Source organism: Psammomys obesus, unplaced genomic scaffold (assembly GCF_907164565.1).
Source record: "Psammomys obesus unplaced genomic scaffold, mPsaObe1.curated_primary_1811, whole genome shotgun sequence".
Lineage (NCBI taxonomy): Eukaryota > Metazoa > Chordata > Mammalia > Rodentia > Muridae > Psammomys > Psammomys obesus.
Genome location: NW_026593286.1, coordinates 43,219,395 through 43,236,655, shown reverse-complemented (window position 1 = coordinate 43,236,655; position 17,261 = coordinate 43,219,395). Strand labels below are relative to the sequence as shown.

Genomic DNA, 17,261 nt, shown 5'->3' with positions numbered 1-17,261 from the left:
TTGAACTGTGGGCTGAAATTCTGAGTGATAAGCCCAAATAAATAGGTCTTATTAGTTGTATTTCTCAAGTAATTGGTCACAGTAATGTCAAGCTATTCATATAAGACAATTGGACACCCATCATCAGTTTTTTGTTGTTGTTGTTAAAAAAGAAGATAGCATTTTCCTTAGATTTTATCACCAAAGCTTTATCCTGAAGACAGCTCCTACAGTCCACTCAATCTATCTGTACATTCTAATCTGAAACACTTTAACTAAAATAAAAGCTTTTCAATTTTCAGTAAAAAAAAAAAAAAAAAAAAAAAAAACCTTAGAAGATGAGACAGTATGTCTAATTTTATTACTTTGTGCAGAGAGAATGGCTTATGGGAGGCAAGGCCCTCAGTAATTATAATGTCCACACAAGATTTGTTTTTCAAATATGCCGTTACTCACAGAGACATTCCTTAAAATATCATGTGATTATAAAAGTTAAGCAGCCATCTCACAAAGTTAGGGAATTGGTCAGGGAATGCAGCAGGTTTCCACTGGCTAATGTTCTCCAGTGAGGATGTTTCAGAACCTTGCAGGCTCAACCCTCATCTGCATAAAGTGCTTCATCTGTGGCAGATAGAGAGGACAGAAACTGACGGAGGTCCAGCAAGACCTTGAGAATGTTGGCAGTAGATAGAGATGACTGGCAGGCATGTGTGAACCCAGCAACAGTACTACAAATAAAATGTTGCTGAAGCGAGGGCTAGGCATAGAGCCTCGGGTCCTCTCACTGATGGGTATCAACACAAAGTCTAGAGAAGCCATATCTGGAGCAGTAAGATCCTAAAGATCATTTCCAAAGTGTCAATTTTGTATCATTTCATTGTTTGTAGTGTTGCACTATGAGGTGGTTGACTTGCTAGTGTATCACTGCCAGCTTTGGTTAGTTGATTAGCTTATCAGGATCTGTTTTGGGGCTTACTTTTTATCTGAGATGCTGGCTGGCTTGCCCTGGCTTGTTTCTGAGGCTAAGCTCTTATCAGAGTTGCCATGGTGGCAAGCTCCTATTTTATAGGCATCAAATTTTACAGGCAACAAATATTATTACAACTCATAAAAAATGGTTGACTTACATTCCTAACACTGTCAATATCCAAAATGCTGTGATTGTGAAAGCAAAATGATTGCATACTGAGCTACATCATTTCCTGGGTGTATAAATGCCTATTTATTTTTATTCCTCAAGATTTAATGTAGAATAATTACTGAGTAAAAACAGAAGAAATATAAGCTTGAGGCTAAACTTGAAATGGTAAGAAACAAGTTGGTTAAATTCTGTGTTCACAGTCCATTAGATCCACAGAAATCAATCTTGCAAATGTCTTCATTGTCAATCAAGAGAGGCAAATGGTGCTGTATCTTGAAGATTTCAAGGGCTGCACACTCCAGCAAGCCTCAGTCACAGTTCTACTTTCTGAATTCCATTTAGCATTTATTTGCCTTAAAATTCCAGATTTTAGTACATTTTAAAGACAGGGACCCAAGCAAGCAGTCACATGTATTCGTAGTCCAGAACAGAGGAAAACAAATATTCCTGTGATGCATCTTTTTTTTTTTTTTTTTTTTTTTTTTTTTTTTTTTTGTAGAACTTTCTCCTGTCTTGTGGAGCATAGGACATCCTGCCTAAACAGGACACCCACAGTAGCTGGGTCTTGATATATTAGTTAACAACCAAGAGAGTCTACCACAGATATCCCCATACCAAAGCCTGACCTAGACACTTGTGTATCCATACTTTCTTCCCACGTGATTTTAGACTGCGGCAACATGACAGCTGACACTATGTACCGAACATTCTTTTTCCAGTTTTCTGGCCCTGAGGTTTCAGCTAAGATCACTAAATCATGGTATGTTAATTTCTATAATTAAGGAAACAGCTAACAGAAAACTAAAGATTCTTTTATTTCCTGATAATGTAACATCCGCCTCAGCCAACCATGAAATTTTAAAATATTATGCATAATCAATATTTTAATATTTTACAATAGAAAGCAAGAAGCTTCCACTTATCCACAAGACTCTTCAGTGTGCAAGTGCGGTCTTCCTGTTCATAAGCACCTTAAGAAAAATTAAACATAAATTTTAGGCTTGGAGATGTGAAGTGCTCTCAAGTACTGACACCCTTTCCTCTCCCCTAAATAAATCTATTGAGGAGAGCCTCAGTGATTCTACTTTGAATTCTAGAGACTTGCACTGTTGTTGGAATAGGAGTTATTAAAAGATAAGAGCCAAATATAAAAGTATTTCTAACAGCCTTGGGCAAACCCCCTCCAAATAACTCAATAATAATGTTCATGCTTCAAAGAACCTGTAATATAGTTGTTACTGGATTTCATGTTACTTAAGTTAATAAATCACAGTGCAGAAGCCAATAGTTATTTTATAACACTTGTTTAAAAAATAACTATTTCAAATAGGATGTTCCTGGGACTACTTTATATATCAACTTACTCTTCTATTGAACAGCAGGGATTCTCTGGTGTTGAGAAGATCAACATGTGTAGCCACAACCAAGAAAAGTACTGCATTCAACTCAGCTACGTAAAATCATATTAAGGTTATTACTCATTTAAACTGTATGAGGTAATCTAGTATTAGATTCTTTGTAACACAAAACTATTTAGTTTGTTTCCCGATTGTTTGCTTTTATGAAACATCAGTCACATTTCTGTTATTTAAACAACGTTCAAGTATGTTTGTCCAGGAATATTTAAGAGGTATGGAAATTAACATCAAATAAGTATGCTTCCGGTTATGCTCTTGACAGCAGCTCAGAGCCACCATCATTACATGACTGAGCTCATGTCTGAAGTTTTGAGTCTAACATAAATTAGCTCTATACTCCCCAAGCATGATCATTGATACCACGTCCATCTAGAGCAGATAGAGACCTTCTCGCCTTCTGTGTATTCTTCTCTTTTTCTATCCTTTGTCTTTTTAGATCATAATTATTTGTTTTCTTAGCTACTAGAAACATACGGCTTCTGAAACATGATTTAGAGATATTTAGAAATTCTAATTTTATTTAATTAACAAGATCTAAAATAATTTACAAAGGTAAATTTATTTACCTTTGTAAATTATTTTACAAATGCTCCTTAATCCTCTTGCTTTTATCTTACAGAGCTGTGTCAAAGTCCACAGCCTTTGCCTACAGTTCTGAGGACTGCAGAGTTGTGAGGCATGTTTATTTTCTCTTGGATGCTTTATTTTTCTTCCTGAACCCCCCTTAGTCATCACTGTCTAATTGCTCATGGCACTGGCCTCTCCCTATATCACGCAGACCCCAAGCGTGCACATAAGTCACATAAGTGTGCTGCACTGAAGCTTTGTGGATGGTGGAAGAAAATCACGATTTATAAAAAGAAAACAGACAAAGCTGGATACAGAACCACGGTTCTTCTATCTTTGGTGGGAGGTGTTGTTTGTGCCTGGCTTCTCTTCAAGTCTGTTCTGATGATTCTGGGCTGCTCCTTTCGAACTTTAAGACACTCCCTGCTCACCACCACCCTCCACCAAATAACAGTTAAGGTAATAAACCCAATCCTTTAAAAGAAGCAGTAAAACAAATAAAGCACAATATTCTTTAATCGGATAATGTGTGTTTATCTCTTTCCCACAGAGATGCTGTATTCACTGTAACTTCAAAGCCTATGAAGTCGTGTCTTAATTAAGAACAGTTTTCCCCTGTTAGAAATTTTGTTACTATATTCATTGAAGACATTGAACAGTAGTTTTTAAGCAGCATTTTCTCCTCTTTTCAAACAACTCTTTGTCAACGTGTGAGAAATGAACAGAAACTACAAAGCCTATTTCTTAAAAATGATAATCTCATTTTTGGGAAAGGACAGTTGAAACAAATCAATGGAAACAAAAAGTGAGTCATTTGAAGGGGACAGATTAATCTTGCTAGATCATGACTGTAAAACAACACTAGGGAAGCTCAAATATGCTGGACTAAAATCTTTGATCCTTTTTCATTACTAGACTTAAAATTCATGAATGTGCCTACAGGCTCTTAATAGTTTGTCTTTGAATCAAATATGAAAAGTACAATGTTGATAGCAGTGCTCTTGCTTCATGTGTATGGGCAAACTTCATCTTTGCAAAGCTATATGCCGAAGTTACCTACCAAACAAAGCATGATAGTAGCTCCTACGCTGTTCATCAAGTTGTAGGCACTGAAAGCCACTTTGGCTCAGAATTCAATTCCCTCTTTCTTTCCTGATTCTTCCACAGTTTCTTTTTGTCCTTGCCTTTTCTTCTACATTGTGTCCCATTTCTCCATTTTCTACTGCATGCTCTAAAATTTGGTTCACTGAAGCACGAAGAGGAAGGCTGAAATGCCCAATGTGCTCTTTCCCCTCATATGGATATACCACCCTTTACAACTTTTACTAGCTTTAAAAAGTCTCCTGTTTGTGTGGTGCTTAGGGAAGCTGCATTCCTAAGGTAGTTCATCATTGTTTTTGATTGTATGTACTTGAAGCTTTCCAGAGCTTTTACCAGAGGAGGCTTCAGTAAATGGTCCAAGCAACGTCAGGATAAAAATAACAGCAGTCACACTGTCAACAGTGTTTATACAAAACTTAACTCTTAGAGACCACAGAAAATTACAGGCATCTTACTGTTCGTGAAAACTGGACTTGTAGACATTTGTAGAATCAACTCTCAGGTTTTAAAGAGTTCTATACTGCTTTAAACACAAACATGTATTATGTGTTTGCTTAAACAAGCATACCAGGCTCCCTCACGGCAATCTCATGTCTTCATTTTTCACACAGAAATAGCTTTGAATTCAGGCCAACCTACATACAACATAAAAAGAAGAATTATATCTTCCTTATCTAAAGGAGGAAAGGAATAAACTAATAAATGAAAGCAAATAAGTCTGTTGTAGTATGGAGACTCCCAAACATATAATTTCCTGAAATTCTAGATTGTGACATTTATGTTCTTATTACTTTTCTGACATATCTGGAGGAGGTTTTGCTGTTGTGTTTTTCTCTGTTTTATAACTCCCCCTTTCTCTAGCAGCTACGTGGCACATCTTCATTATTAGACTCCCTTTTGTCCTCGGGCTCTTGTTTCTTGCTCTCCTCCTCAGGGAGGAAAGCTGGGCGTGGGAGCTCGGTCTTCAACAGCCTCCACAGTTAGCTTCTTGTCTACGTGGCATGGGAATCTTCTCCTAAATCTGTTCCTCATCTGATTGTCAATGAGAACAATTGCTCTTTAATTAGAACCATCTGGGTCCCACCAACGTTATTTAATCCATGTGTTTAACCTGCCTTGAATCCAAGTGCAAACTGGTCATGTGGATCAGTTGCTGATATCATGTAATTACTAGACAGTGTGGGACTTGCTCAACACTAGCCACCAATGATTCACTACATTACATTTGTTGTTGATATTAGAGCAGGAGAGAAAGGGAATATGGAAGAAATGGACTCTGGGAAGTGTATAAAATGAGGTCATAGGAATGAGCGACGGCCTAGACTCTAACAGACTCCATCAGCATGGGGCTGACAGTGTCCCTGAAGATTACTGAAACCTAATTTTACTAGCTACAAAAACTATAAATAATATTTTCAAGATATTTCACAATATGATTTATAAGATTACTTTCACAAATTAAAACCATTTTTCTCTGTGTGTGCATGTGTGTGTGTGTGCGAGAGAGAGAGAGAGGGAGGGAGAGAAAGGGAGAGATAGAGTGAGAAAGAAAGAGAGAGGGAGATTGAGAGTGAGAAAGAGAGAGATTAAACACCAGGGATATACCTACTTCTGTCAAGATTATGTATTTCAAGTCCATGGATTTGAGAAACACATTCATTTTACACTTCACTGATGTTTTGCTTTCATGACACTTTAGTGAAAGTATTTGTTAACACTGTCAAGGGATTTTTGTAGCTAAAAAATAATCAAAAAATTTCTCTGGGGACCATTTCTCTTCAAATCCCAACTCCATCTCTTTGATCTCCTATAACTCACCAAAACATGGAATGTCATGATTTGAAAGAAAAGGCAAATCAGACTGCACTGGAAGTCACACAATAGCCTCCCTCCCCTGGCGTATGACTGTAAGCAAAACCCAAGAGCACCATCCTTTTCTTTCCTTTCTGTTAATTCCTGTTTGTACATGGAGAATGTAGGGCAGTGACTCACAGAACTGGCTCAGAGCCATACAGCTGGATAGACACAGAGTGCATTTCATAATAAAAGGGTCAAGAAAGAAAAACGTTGTCTGCTAAGTTTTTAAAATTCTACATGACTTATTGTTACAAAATCGACATATTAACTTTCTAAGGAAATATATTTTAATAGGGTACATTTTTAGATTTCAGAGCCCTATATGAAGAAACCACACACTTTGCCTGGATAACACAGAACAATCCTGAAATAACCAGGAACTATATCTCTGCTGTGGAGCTTTCACAAGGCTTGGGTGTGTTTTGTGGATGCTGGAAAACAGTAGACATCAATGAAATTAGCCAGTGTTGGAACTTGCCTACTAAAAAATACTGACCTGACAGACAAGATGTGGCCCTTGATACCAGTAGTAGCAAGATTGTTTATGGGGATAACTGTTTAGTTAGATTAGACTTGAGACCTGCTCCACAGTGAATGATTCATACCTGGTACTGTAAACTTGATCAAAGTCTTTGGCTATGGAAGTCATAGGTCCAAAGAGGAAACCTGATGATAACATTTTTGCTAAATGCTCTTGTCAGACTGCTCTCTGATATTTATGTATATATGATAGATTTGCATTGAACTCAACTGTGAGTGGAGAAGCGCGATATTGTGGTGGTTAGCTCCTAATGAAGAGACTCATAACTATTGAAATTCTAAGAATTAGTTACTGTGAATGCTTAGCTACACATAGGACATTTATATTAGCTCTTGTCCATACCAGTTTCTAGGGAACATCCCACAAAAGGAGGTAAAATAGATAAAGGAACAAGATAATGGAGAGGATAATGGAGAGGCTGTCCCATGGACATTGCATGATTGTTGCTCACATGAACTGACAAGACTTGTGGCTACAAAGACAGAGGCAGGTAAAAGTTCCAGCATACAGGGAAGTTGTTTTCCTGAGGCCCTCCCCTAACCAAGGAGCTATAGGAAGTTGATAGCTGCTGGAAGAGGGAGAATACTTCTTCGTGGAGGGGGGGCAACTAGAAGATCACACCCCCCCCAAGAGATAACTTCCCACACTCATGCACATTTGCACGTATTGGCAGTAAGAATTGGACTTGGTGGGTTATTTGTTAAAAGGACATGGGGCTTGATAGATGGCTCAGAGATTAGACTTCACTGTTCTTCAAAGGGATCTGAGTTCAGTTACAAGCACCCTCCTCAGCTGGCTCTCAACTACAACTCCAGATACATGGGATCTTATTCTCCCATCTGGACTATACAAGCACTGTACTCACATGCATAAACCCACACACACTCGTACACATACTACACACACACACACACACACACACACACACACACACACACACATACACACACACACTTAAAAATGAAACCTAAATCTTAAAGGAAAAACAAAGACATAAATTTGGAAGTATTTCCAGTAGGTGAAAAAGTTATGGAGAGGGAGTGGAGAAGAGAGCATTAGATATGATTAAGAAGCATTATATACATTTTTGAAAATTTTAAGGAATGAACAACAAATAAGGAAAGGCTCATTTGGGGAACTAATTCAATTTATCTAAAAACTGTTCACATGAAAATATATTAAATCTTTCTGCTCCTGGGATACCTCACTCAGGATGATCTTTTCTAGATCCTACCATTTGTCTGCAAATTTCATGTTTTCCTTGTTTTTAATTGCTGAGTAATATTCCATTGTGTAAATGTACCAAAATTTCTGTATCCATTCCTTAATTGAGGGACATCTGGGTTGTTTCCAGGTTCTGGTTATTCGAATAAAGCTGCTACAAACATGGTTGAGCAAATGTTGTTGTTGTGTACTTGAGCATCTTTTGGATATATGCCTAGGAGTGGTATAGCTGGATCTTGAGGAAGCATAAAGACACACACGGTATATACTCACTTATAAGTAGATACTAGACCTATAAGATAGGATAAATATACTAAAATCTGTACACCTAAAGAAGATAAACAAGAAAGAGAGCCCGGGGTAAGATGATCAATTTTCACTTAGAAAGACAAATGAGATGGACATGGGAAGTAGGAGAAAACAAGTAACAAGACAGAAGCCTACCGCAGAGGGCCTCTGAAAGACTCTACCTAGCAGTGTATCAAAGCAGATGCTGAGACTCACAACCAAACCTTCAGCAGAGTACAGGAAGTCATACGAAAGAAGGGGGAGTTAGTATGACCAGGAGAGGACAGGAACTCCACAAGGACTAAATATATCTGGGCACCGTGATCTTTTACGAGACTGTATCTCCAACCAAAAACCAAGTATAGATATATCCCAGAACCCCTGCTCAGATGTAGCCCGTGGTAGCTCAGTATCCAAGTGGGTACCCTAATAAGGGGAACAGAGACTGTCTCTGACATGAACTCAATAGCTGGCTCTTTGATCCTCCTCCCCCGAGGGAGGAGCAGCCTTGCTAGGCCACAGAGGAGGACATTGTAGCCAGTCCTGATGAGACCTGATAAACTAGAGTCAGATGGAAGGAGAGGAGGACCTCCTCTATCAGTGGACTTGGAAAGGGGCAGGGAGGAGATGAGGGAAGGAGGGGGGATTGAGAGGGAATGAGGGAGGAGACAAAGGCTGGGATACCAAGTAAATAACCACTGATTAATATTGAAAAATAAAAAATATTTACAAAAAAGAAAATATATTAAATCACTTCTGAGCACTACACACCAGTTTCATGACCTGCACCATTCCCTAGACCCATCCTGAGACCAGCATGTATCAGGTAGCAGCAGGTAGGAACTCTCCCTCCTCCCTTCCACCTACCCACTTACTGTCCTGACACCGCCTGCCAGCAACAAAGGCCAGGTCTGCTCAGGGTCCTCTGTGCTCCACTTCCCCTGTGAACATCGAAACCCAGTTCCCTGGCCTGAGCCATTCCCAACACCTACCTTGATCTTTACTCCCTTTCCCCCACTGAGATCAATATGGATTAGGGAGCAGAAGGTCCCCAGCAATTCCCTGGTCTGTGCTATTCCACAGGATCCACCAAGATCTGAGGCACTGGAGACCAGCAGGAAAACAAGAGGGATGAGGACATCTGGGACCATGAGCTCTACCTACAACCCCAAAGACCTATTACCATCAGAGACCACCAGGCCTGCTAATATTAGAGTCAACAAAATGGCTAGAGATCTATGCAAGAACACCAGTAACAAATCTTAGGGCCATATGCCACCACCAAAACCCAGCTAACCAACCACAGGAAGCCCTGAGGATCTTTTCACACTGAATACACAAGAAAAGGGTCTTAAATCTGAGGTAATGAACTTGATAGTGGCCTTAAAAGAATAAAATAAATATCTTAAAGAACTGTAGGAAAATACAATCAAACGGGTGAAGAAAATGAATAAAATTGCCCAGAACCTAAAAATAAAAATAGACCCAATAAGCCAGCCTTAATGAGAACTGATAGGCCTGGGTCAGATAAAAGGGGAGGAGGTCCTCCCCTATCAGAAGTCTAGGGAAAGAGTATAGGGGGAGAAAAACGGAGGGTGGGTGGGACTGGGAGGAGATGAGGGAGGGGGCTTGCAGCAGGGATACAAAGTGAACAAATTGTAACAAATTAATTAATTAAAAATATCTTTCTTCAAAATTAAAAAAAAAAATGGCACAATAAAGAAAATGCAATATGAGGCAATACCAGTAGGTGGAAAACCTAGGGAAGAGAACAGGAACTACAGACATAAGCATCAATAACAGAATACAAGAGATGGAAGAGGAGAATCTCAGGTATAGAAGATACAATTAAAGAAATTCATATATCAGTCAAAGAATATGTTAATCTAAAAATTTCTTCACACAAAACAACCAAGAAATCTGGGGCAACATGAAAAGACAAAAAAAAAACCTAACAATAATAGAAAAAGAAAAAGAAGAGGAGGAGGAGAAGGAATGGAAGAGGAGGAGGAGGAAGAAGAAGAGCACCTCAAGGTCCAGAAAATACTTTCAACAAAATCATAGAAGAAAACTTCACCAACCTAAAGAAAGAAATGCCTATAAACATACAAGAAGCCTACAGAACACGAAATAGATGGGACCAGAAAAGAAAGTACTCCCATCACATAATATTCAAAACACTAAATGTACAGAAAAGAGAAAGAAAGACACAAGGGGAAAAGGCAAAATCAAATATAAATGCAAACTTATCAGAATTACACCTGACTTCTCTATAGAGACTAGAAGGGCCTGGACAGATACCTTACAGACACTTAGAGGCACAGATGTCAACCTAGACTTCTATACCCAGCAAAACTTTCAATTATTGTAGATGGATAAAACAAGATATTCCATAACAAAACCAAGTTTAAATAGTACATAGACATAATCCTAGTTCTACAGATGATATTAAAAGGAAAATCCCAGCCCAAGGACACTTACTACACCTAGAAAAGCACAGAAAACAAATAACCCCACAGCCAAAAAACCAATAAGAAAAGAAGCATGCACACACACTCTACCACCACCAACATCAAAATAGCAAGAAATAACAACTGGTCATTAATATCTCTCTCAACATCAATGGCCTCAACTCCCCTATAAAAAGACACAAGCTAACAGTATGGATATGTAAACATGACCCATTATTCTGTTACATACAATAAACACACCTCAGCAATAATGATAGACATTACCTCAGAATAAAGGGCTGGAAAAAGGTTTTCCAAGCAAATGGGCACAAGAAACAAGCTGGAGTAGCTATTCTAATACCTAATATAATAGACTTTCAACCAAAAAATTATTCAAAAGAGATGGGGAAGGGCAGTTCATACTCATCAAAGGAAAAAAAACATCTACCAAAATGACTTCTAAGTTCTGAACAATATGCCCAAATGCAAGGGCACTCACATTTGTAAAAAAAAAAAAAAATTACTAAAATTTAAGTCATACACTGAACACTACATGTTAATAGTAGGTGACTTCTACACACTGTCACCAAGGGACAGATCAAGGAGAAGAAAATTAAACAGATAAATAATGAAATTAACTGATGTTATCAGTGACTCAGACCTAACATATCTACAGAACATTTCATCCAAATACAAAACCTAAATGAAATGGATGATTTTCTTGATAGATACCAAAGTTAAATCAAGATCAATTTAAATAAGCCAGGAAATAGAAGTAAACATCAAAAGCCTCCCAACTAAAAAGAGCCTTGGGCCAGATTTTTTTTTCCTTTTTAATTACACTTTATTTACTTTGTATCCCTCCTGTGATTCCCTCCCTAATCCAGTCCCAATACCTCCCAAACGCCCTCTGCAGGAATGCCCCTCCCCAAGTCCACTGATAGGGGAGGTCTTCTTTTCCTTCCTTCTGATCCTAGTCAATTAGGTCTCATCAGGAGTGGCTGCATTGTCTTCTTTTGGTAATGCTGCTTCCCCCTCAGGTGGAGATAATTAAAGAGCAGGCCAATCAGTTCCTGTCAGAGACAGTCTCTGTTCCTATTACAATGGAAGCCACTTGGATACTGAACTGCCATGGGCTACATCTGTGCAGGGGTCTTCGGTTATCTCCATGCATAGTCCTTGGTTGGAGTATCAGTCTCAGGAAAGACCCTTGTGCTCAGATTTTTTGGTTCTGTTGCTCTCCTTGTGAAGTTCCTGTCCTCTCCAGATCTTACTGTTTACCACTTCTTTCCTAAGATTCCCTGCACTCTGCCCAAAGGTTGCTCATAAGTCTCAGCATCTGCACTGATAGTCTGTAGGGCAGAACCTTTCAGAGGTCCTCTGTGTCAGGCTCCTGACTTGTTCTCTCTTTTCTTCTTCTTCTGATGTCCATCCTCTTTGCCTCTCTGGATAGGAATTGAGCATTTTAGCAAGAGTCCTCCCTCTTGATTAGTTTCTTTAGGTGTACAGATTTTAGTAGGTTTATCCTACTATGTCTATATGAGTGAGTATATACCGTGTGCTTCTTTCTGCTTCTGGGATACCTCATTCAGGATGATCTTTTCCAGAACCCACCATTTACCTGCAAATTTCATGATTTTCTTGGTTTTATTGCTGAGTAATATTCTGTTGTGTAGATGTACCACAATTTCTGTATCCATTCCTCCACTGAGGGGCATCTGGTCTGTTTCCAGCTTCTGGCTATTACAAATAAGGCTGCTACAAACATAGTTGAGCAAATATCCTTATTGTGTACTTGAGCCTCTTTTGGTACGCCTAGGAATGGTATAGCTGGATCTTGAGGAAGCACTATTCCTAGTTGTCTGAGGAAGTGCCAGATTGCTTTCCAGAGTGGTTGTACAAGTTTACATTCCCACCAGCAGTGGAGGAGGGTTCCCCTTTTTCCACAACATCTCCAGCATATGTTGTCACTTGAGTTTTTGACCTTAGTCATTCTGATCGGTGTAAGGTCTTAGGGTCGTTTTGATTTGCATTTCCCTTATGACTAAGGAAATAGTCCTATATCCCCTAAGGAAATAGAAGCTGTCATCAAAAGTCTACCATGCAAAAAAAGCCCAGGGCCAGATGGTTTCAGCCCAGAATTCTACCAAACTTTCAAAGAAGAGCTAACACCAGTACTCTTCAAACTATTCCACATAATAGAAACAGAAGGAACACTACCAAACACATTTTATGAAGCCACAGTCACCTTGGTGCCTAAACCTCACAAAGACCCAACAAAGAAAGAGAATTTCAGGCCAATCTCCCTCATGAATATCAATGCAAAAATACTCAACAAAATACTTGCAAACCAAATCCAAGAACACATCAAAGATATCATCTACGACCAAGAAGGCTTCATCCCAGGCATGCAGGGATGGTTCAATATACGGAAATCCATCAATGTGATCCGTCATATAAACAAACTGAAGGAAAAAAAAACACATTATCATCTCCTTAGATGCTGAAAAGGCATTTGACAAAATACAACATCTATTCATGTTTAAAGTCTTGGAGAGATCAGGGATACAAGGCACATACCTGAACATAGTAAAGGCAATATACAGCGAGCCTATAGCCAATATCAAACTCAAAGGAGAGAAACTTAAATCAATCCCACTGAAATCAGGGACAAGGCAAGGCTGCCCACTCTCTCCATATCTCTTCAATATTGTTCTTGAAGTCCTTGCTAGAACAATAAGACAATTGAAGGAGATCAAGGGGATACAAATTGGAAAGGAAGAAGTCAAATTATCACTATTTGCAGATGATATGATAGTATACCTGAGTGACCCCAAAAATTCTACCAGGGGACTCCTACAGCTGATTAACACCTTCATCAAAGTGGCTGGATGCAAAATTAACTCAAAAAAATCAGTAGCCCAAAGGACAAAAGGGCAGAGAAAGAAATTAGTGAAACAACACCCTTTACAATAGCTACAAATGACATAAAGTACCTTGGTGTGAACCTAACCAAACATGTCAAAGACTTGTATGAAAAAAATTTCCAGTCTCTGAAGAAAGAATTAGAAGAAAGTATCAGAATATGGAAAGATCTTCCATGCTCATGGCTTGGCAGGATTAATATAGTAAAAATGGCCATCTTACGAAAAAAAATCTACAGATTCAATGCAATTCCTATCAAATTACCAACACAATTCTTTACAGACCTTGAAAGAAAAATTCTCACCTTCATATGGAACAACAGGAAACCCAGAATTGCTAAAACAATTCTCTACAGTAAAAGATCTACAGGAGGTATCTCCATCTCTGATCTCAAGCTGTACTATAGAGCAACAATACTAAAAACTGCATAGTACTGGCATAGAAACAGAATGGTTTGATAAATGGAATCAAATAGAAGACCCTGACATAAATCCACACACTTATGAACACCTGATTTTTGACAAAGATGCCAAAACCATTCAATGGAAAAAAGACAGCATCTTCAACAAATGGTGCTGGTCTAACTGGATGTCTACATGTAAAAAAATGCAAATAGATCCATACTTATCACTCTGCACAAAACTAACGTCCAAGTGGATCAAAGACTTCAATATAAAACCAGACACACTAAACCGCTTAGAAGAAAAACTGGGGAAGAGCCTTGAACTCATTGGCACAGGAGACAAGTTCCTGAAAAGAACACCAACAGCACAGGCTCTAAGAGCAACAATGAATAAATGGGACCTTATGAAACTGAAAATCTTCTGTAAAGCAAAGGACACTGTTGTCAGAACAAAACGACTGCCTACAGATTGGGAAAGGATCTTTACCCACCCTATATCTGACAGATGACTAATATCCAGTGTATATAAAGAACTCAAGAAGTGGCCTGTTACCTCGAGAGAATTTGAGCGTTCCTCCCTCTTTCCTTTCTGCTGCCATGCCATCCAGACTGAGGAAGACGTGGAAACTCCGGGGCCACATTAGCCATGGTCATGGCCGCATCGGTAAGCACTGCAAACACCCAGGAGGCTGCGGGAATGCTGGAGGTGTGCATCACCACAGGATCAGCTTCGACAAATATCATCCAAGTTACTTTGGGAAAGTTGGTATGAGGCATTACCACTTAAAGAGGAATCAGAGCTTCTGCCCAACCGTCAACATGGATAAATTGTGGACACTGGTCAGTGACCAGAAACGGCTCAAAATACTGCAAAAAAAAAAAAAAAAGACTGGAGCTCCTCCCATCATTGATATTGTGCTATTGGGGCTACTACAAAGTTCTGCGGAAGGGCAAGCTCCCTAACCAGCCTGTCATTGTGAAGGCCAAATTCTTCAGCAGAAGAGCTGAAGAGAAGATTAGGGTGTGGGAGGTGCCTGTGTCCTGGTGGCGTAAGGCCAGCTAGGGAGGTTAATTAAATGCTAATATTTTCCACGAAAGAAAAAAAAGAACTCAAGAAGTTAAACAGCAACAAATCAAGTACCCAATTAAAAAATGGAGTACAGAGCTAAAAAGAGAATTCTTAATATCGAATAGCAGAGAAATGGGCCAGATGGTTTTAGCACAGAATTCTACCAGGGTTTCAAGAAAAATATTTCCTCAAACTTTTTTACAAAATAGAAAGAGAAGGAACATTGCCAAACTCATTCTATGAGGCCACATTCACCTTGATACCTAAACCACACAAAGACCCAACAAAGAAATAGAATTTCAGACTAATCTCCTTTATGAATATTGGTGCAGAACTACTCAATAAAATACTGGCAAACTGAATCCATGAACACATAAAAGATATCCTCCACCATGACCAAACAGGCTTCATCACAGACATGCAGGGCTGGTTCACTTATATGAAAATCCATCATTGTAATCCACCATATAAACAAACTGAAAGAAAAAAAACACATGATAATATCGTTAGATGCTGAAAAGATCTTTGACAAAATCCAACATCCATTCATGTTTAAAGTCTTGGAGAATCAGTGATTCAAGGCACATACCTAAACATAATAAAGGCAATATGCACCAAACCAAAAGCCAATATCAAGTTAAATGGAGAGAAAATTAAAGCATTCCCACTAAAATCAGGGACAAGACAAGTCTGCCCACTCTCACCATATCTCTTCAATTTAGTACTTGTAGTTCTAGCTAGAGCAATGAGACAAGTAAAGGCGATCAAGGCGATAGAAATTGGAAGAGAAGAATTCAAAGTATCACTATTCACAGATGATATTATAGTATATGTAAGTGAGCCCCAAGATTATACCAGAGAAATGTGACTGATAAACAAAGTGTCTGGACACAAAATTAATTTTTGTATTAAAAATAATAATTAATTATTTTGTAGTTCACCTTTATACAAGAGACAAAAGGGCTGAAAAAGAAATTAAGGAAGCAACACCCTTTACAATAACAACAAATAATATGAAATATCTTGGTGTAACTCTAAGCAAGCAAGTGAAACACCTTATGTGACAAGAACTTGAAGTCTTTGAAGAAAGAAATTGAAGAAGATTTTAAAAGATGGAAAGATTACTCATGTCTATGGATCTGTAGGATTAATGTAAAAATGGCTATCCTGCCAAAAACCATCTACAAATTCTATGCAATTCCCATCAAAATTCCAATGCAATTTTTTTTACATACCTAGAAAAAAACAACCATTAAGTTCATATGGAAAAATAAAAGACCCAGAATAGCCAAAACAATTCTATACAATAAAAGAATTTCTGGTGGTAGGTGGTACCATCCTGATCTCAAGCTGTACTACAGAGCAGTAGTAATAAAAACTGGCATAGAAACAGACAGGTTGATCAATGGAACAAAACTGAATAGCCAGAAAAAAACCCACATTCCTACTTGCACTTGATTTTCGACCAAGAAACCAAAGCTATACAATGAAAAAAAGAAAGGTGTTCTAACTGGAAGTCTGCATGCAGAAAAATGCAAATAGATCCATATTTATCACTCTGCACAAAACGCAAGTCCAAGTGGATCAAATACCTGGACATAAAGCCAGATACTCAAAATCTATTAGAAGACAAAGTGTGGAAAAAAAAATTTACATAGGAGACAACTTCCTGAACTGAACACCAACGGCACAGGCTCCGGGATCAACAATTAATAAATGGGATCTCATGAAACTGAGAAGCTTCTGTAAGTCAAAAGTCACTGTCAATAGACTAAAACGGCAGCCTACAGATTGGGAAAAGATCTTCACTTAACCTACATCAGACAAAGGGCTAATATCTAAAATATATCTAAATTAGATATATATAAAATATAAAAAAATTAAATGTCAATAAATCAAGTAATTAAATTAAAAATAGGGTACAGAGCTAAACCAAGAATTCACAACAGAGGAATCTCGAATGGCTGAGAAGCACTTAAAGAAATGCTCAATGTCCTTAGCCATCAGAGAAATGGAAAACATAAAGATTCTAAGATTCCATCTTACACCAGAATCAGAATGGCTAAGATCAAAAACTCAAGTGACAACACATACTGGTGAGGAAGTCAAGGAAGTCCATTGCTGGTGGGAGTGCAAATGTGTACAACCTTTCTAAAAACAATCTGGTGCTGTCTCAGAAAACTGGCAATAGTTTTACCTCAAGATCCAGCTATACCACTCCAGGGCATATACCCAAAAGGTGCTATACCATACAACAAGGACATTTGCTCAATTGTGTTCATAGTGGCTTTATTCATT

General features: G+C 38.4%; 1 pseudogene; it reads left to right on the top strand.

Moving 5' to 3' along the window:
* The first annotated feature begins 14,491 nt into the window (after positions 1-14,491).
* Positions 14,492-14,947, top strand: LOC129683940 (60S ribosomal protein L27a-like; annotated as a pseudogene).
* Positions 14,948-17,261: the final 2,314 nt, after the last annotated feature.